Source organism: Arachis duranensis, chromosome 9 (assembly GCF_000817695.3).
Source record: "Arachis duranensis cultivar V14167 chromosome 9, aradu.V14167.gnm2.J7QH, whole genome shotgun sequence".
NCBI classification, from domain to species: Eukaryota; Viridiplantae; Streptophyta; class Magnoliopsida; order Fabales; family Fabaceae; genus Arachis; species Arachis duranensis.
The window spans coordinates 43,991,118-43,996,473 of record NC_029780.3 but is presented as its reverse complement, the minus strand read 5'-3'; positions in this window follow the sequence as shown (position 1 = coordinate 43,996,473).

The following is a 5,356-nucleotide window of genomic DNA, read 5'->3' as shown; positions in this document are numbered from 1 at the left end:
CACCCTCACGTCCCAGTTTCTCATTTGAAAGTTCTTCATCACTTGATTATGCCTCAACACAAAGTTTCCTCCAAAATCCATACAAGTCATCCCATCAATCACACAACTCATTCCACACCCCCCAACACAACTTCACCACAATACATCGACGTCACCAAAATTACTCTCAACCTTCATCTTTTGAACCAGCAGATGAGGATTACCTTCAAGCCATTGAAATACATAGAAAACTCGTGGAAAGATACACACAACCCCAATCCTGGAAAGAAATTATCCTCAAGAAGATGAATGAGCCCTTAGAGCAAACAAGGAGGAACTTAGAACCATCAAACAGAGAGGATGAAGACCAATTTGTGGGTGAGGAAGTGGAAAAGCAAGATGAGGAAGCCTCTGTGTCAAGTGAAATTTCAGTGAAAAAAGAAGAGGTGGTGGAAGTTTTTGGACATGAGCCAAGGATTCTACATTCACAAGAGCCACTTGAGGTGACAATGAAACACAAAGATCCCCTCCCAGAGGCATTAATGGAAAATCATGAAGAAGAAAGGGAGGAAGACATTCAAGAGAAGTCACACTCAACTGAAGTAGAGAAGTACATGAAGGAAAAGCTAAAGGAACCACCAATGCAAGAGGCTCTTGATAAAGAAATCACTCCAACAATCACACAGCAACCAAAACTTGAATCCAAAGAAGTGAAGGCAATTAACAAAAACACCAAGAAGAGGATTGTGACCAAGATATCAAGGACAACATTCATGAGAAGGTCAACTACAAACAATCCTCCCCCTGATCAAGCAAGCAAGCTCAATCAAGCCAATTTAAAGGAAGCTTGCTGAGGAAAGGCCAAGGCAAGGGACAGTAGCTGAATCTTCTCCCCATTTGAGGTCATTCCTCTTAACAAATTGGAAGAAGAGGAAGAAAGTGAAGAGCAACATGTCAAGCTAATGACACTAAAAGAGCACTTGTTGGGAGGTAACCCAACCGTAGGTACATTTCTTTCTATGCTTTGTTTAAATTCAATAAATTGGCATATGGTTACATTCTAAGTTTGGTGTTCCCTTGCAACAAATTATTTTCAATCTTTTTGGATGATTGCATCAAATCAAAAATGAAAGTGACACACCAAGATTCTAAGTTTGGTGTGCCACTTATGTTCTATGCAAATCATTCAAGCAACATCACTTGTCTGCATAATCATATTGCCTTTTATAGTGTTATTTTTCTTCTTCTTAGTTGGATAATTTTTGTTTTCTCTTTGTTTCATTTATTTACTTATTTTTAATGCTTTCTTTCATTAACTATTTTTGTTAATACATCACCAAAACATCCTTATTCATGACAGACTCTTCATTTGGTGATTGTATTTAACATATAATAGTTTCTTTTGTTTAGTTTTAGTTCAAATAAAATTGACATATGGTTGCATTCTAAGTTTGGTGTTGCTATGCAACAAAATTTAGTTCAATGTTTACTAGATACTTGCATCAATTCCAAGTGAGAGTGTCACACTAAGTTTGGTGTGCCACTTATTTTTTTTATGCAATGTATCATGCACACCATCTTATGTTTGCAATCATAGTGTTTTTGTTTCTCCGTGCCTTGGTTGTTATCCTCAATTTTGCTTGCTTAAAACACATGTACTACTAACATTTCATTGTGTAAGACATTCATGATCCATCTTAACCCCATAGCCATTGTTCTAATTGTTGCTTGAGGATGACCATAGCCATTATTCTAATTGTTGCTTGAGGATGAGCAAGCATTCTGAGTTTGGCAAGGGAAAGAGGAAGAATAGAGGAAAAAGGACAACAATAATGAAGATGAACTACAAGGTTGTAGAGTTCCTTTTCTTCTAATTTGTTTCCAACACTTAAATTGCATGATTGTCTTCATCTTTTCTGTTTACATGTGTGTATGAATAAAGCATAGCTTGAATTTTGATTGAAACATGGTGCTGTGACATTATAACTACCAACTTGAATCCTGTGAATTCAAAAGCAAAAAATTATTTTAACATCATTGCTATTAATTTTCATTGTTGGATTTTGTTATTGAGGTTACAATTTGTTACTTGATTGAGTTCTTAATGCTTAATGTTTTTGGATACCAAGTGTGTGACATTGCCTTCAAAGCATTTTAAATCTTTTGAATTACATGTTTTAGCCACCATGTGATTTGATTTCATTATATGTGATGAGGTAATTTGTGTATTATCAATGCATTTTTTATTAGGTGATCCTTGTTTTTGATTGAACCTTATTTACATCACCTATTTCATGCATTGAGATTTTAGAATTGTGAAATTGGATAGTAAGCTTACCTAGTGACATATTTTTGAGGCTTCTAAGCTTTGTAGACCATGCTTACTATGTGATTGATTTTAATTTCTATCTTCTTTTTTTCTAAGTTCCATAGCACCCATGTGTTCCACCACTATATCACTTAGGTGTTGCAACCAAACTTCAATATTTGTCATTGTTTGATATGTGAGCTTTATATTTCATTTAGTTCACTAAGTTTACTTACACATCAATCAATGTCCATTCATTACCCAATTCACAATTTCTTGATTATTTGCTTGAATGCTTCTATGCTTCTGTATTACTTGTTTGGTTGTCTTAACCTACAAGTTTCTTTAAAGCATCTTGATGACATGTCATCATATACCTATTTTTCTATGCTTTTCATACAAGAAATTGATAATTTGTGCTTAAATATTGAATGCTTTTGTACTTAAATGATATATTTTCTTGATATTTTAATTTTATAAATCTTGTAGAAAATAAGAAGAAAAAGAAGCAAAGAAGCACAAAAAAAGGAGAAAAAAAGAGCTTTGGGATACACTTTGAAGTTGGGTACACTTTGGAGCCTTAGGCCACGCTTTTAAAAGCGTGGCCCATGACCAAATCAAAGAAGGAAGCAGCCAGCACGCACACTGCCCTGCCCTTGGCAAGGGCAGGGCAGAATCATGATGAAACAAAGTGAGGTTGGAGCAAATTTTCGCTAAGTTAAAATCTGGCCGCTCACAGCATGACCATGCCTACTTCAAAGGGCTATAACTTGAGCTACAAACGTCCGATTGATGTGCTTCCAGTTGCGTCGGAAAGCTGACATTCAGAGCTTTCCAACGATATATAGCAATCCATATTTGGCACACAATTCAGGCAGGAACGAAAGGCATCTTTAAGGGCCACAAGGAAGCAAGAAACTAGGCCTTACTTTGGTGCCAAGAAAGCCAAGGAAAAATGGGTAGCATGTGCATCGGCCAAGTCTCGAACACGGGACTTCAATTTAGAAACACTGTCCTGCCCTCTACGAGGGCAGGGCAGCATTTTGTTGTGGCACGGCCAGCACCATTCTGGCGCACCAAGGAACAATTCGGTAGCACCAGCAGCACGCACAGGCACCAAACTGGCACACCAGAATTTTCTGCCCTGCCCTCCGCGAGGGCAGGGCAGCATCCTGAAGCACACACCAACGCACCACGCTCGCACCAAGGCCGCACACATCAATTATTGCCCTGCCCTCCACAAGGGCAGGGCAGCATCCTGATGTTCCCACATTTGGCACGCAATATGCTTCCTCACACAAAGTTTCCCTGCTCTGCCCTCCACAAGAGCAGGGCAGCCTCCTGGGAGCAACATGGGCCAAAATTCAACCAAAATTTCATTTAAATGCAATTCCTCTCCAAATTGAATCAAGGCCAACCAAACCCATTTCTCCTCAAATCCAAAGCAAGCAAAGCCCACATCATCACTCAAAGGCACATCGATCAATTAAATTAGGATTTTCATTTTTGTAATTTGTTTTAATTTCATTTTCATTTTTTCATTTTGTAAAGCCTATATAAAGGCATCAAGGAGCTCGATTAGAGGAGGCTAGCTCCATTAGAAAGCTCTCTTAGTTTTCATTTTCATTTTGGATCTTGGGTGAAGAATTGAAGAACTTCTGTTTCAATCTCACCTTGAGATCTCTTCTTTAGTTTTCTACATAATTGAATTCTACTTTCTGTTCATTTCTTCTTCTTCTGCGATTTCTGCAATTTGCTTTCCTTTATTTCTTTTGCAATTGTTCTTGTTGGATCAAGGAAGGATTTGAGATCTAGAGTTGTTATCTAGTCTCTTCTACTCCTGAGATCTTGAACCCAATTTTTAATTGCTGCAACTTAAGTGCTGCAAATTAAAGACCAGTATTTCTCTGTTTACTCTTCAAGGCATTTTTACTTTTCTGTTAAGATCTAGTTCCATTGAATCAATCCTCTACTCTTCTACTTGTTGCAATTTATTTTTCTTTGATTAATTTCTGCAAACCCACATCCCTGACCCATTTAAGATTCAAGCAATTTACATTTCTTGTCATTTAAGTTTCTGCAATTTACATTGCTTGTTCTTTAAGCCTATTTTGCTGCCACAATTCTCACTTAAATGTTAGCTTGACTAAACTAATCATCCACTAAATTGCTTGATCCATCAATCCCTGTGGGATCGACCTCACTCTTGTGAGTTATTATTACTTGATGCGACCTGGTATACTTGCCGGTTGGATTTGTGTGTTGGAAATTTGTTTTTCCACAAAAACACCATCAATAGGCAAGACCAGATGCAAAGAAGTGGAAGCTAGCGAACTTCGATCAAGCATTATGACAAACTATATTTTATATACGGTCAAGACAGAGCAACTGAAAATATGGTTGGGAGTGCTAAGGAAAGAAATAAAAGTATTGACAGAATGAAAGAAATAATTAATTTGAATGATGATAATTATTTGGAGCTTGATGTTGAGTGGAATGATTAGCATACAACTACTCACTCAACTAGTTTTGCTGGGGAGAGCCCTGATTTAAGTAATTCAAACCAATGTAATGGTACACATGGGAATCAAAGAGGGTCTAAGTGTAAAGCACCAATGAGTGGTTGAATGAGCAAAGGTATTCAAGGATGGACTGATATCTTGAAGGATAAGAATAATTACTATGATAGATCACTTGATATTGCAACAAAGCAAGCATTAATAGCTAAAAAGCAAGCCGAAATAGCTGAAAACCAACGTATGTTAGTTGAAAGACAAGTTATGATAGCTGAAGAATAAATACAAATTGCCAAGATTTAAGCTCAAGATGTTGAGAGAGGGATTACATTCATAGAACAAAGTAGGACTCCCTTTTACTCTGAAAATGATCTGTACAACGAGTTAAAGAAATTGTGTAAGAACCGGAATTTTCACGTATAACCGTTTTAACAAAATAATAATTTTAAAGTGCCCGGAGTTGATTCAAAAATATAGAAATGATATTTTAAAAATAAAAAGGTGAAATTTGATTTCAATGAATTTTTGAGTGGTAAAAAGCATTTTTTGCGAC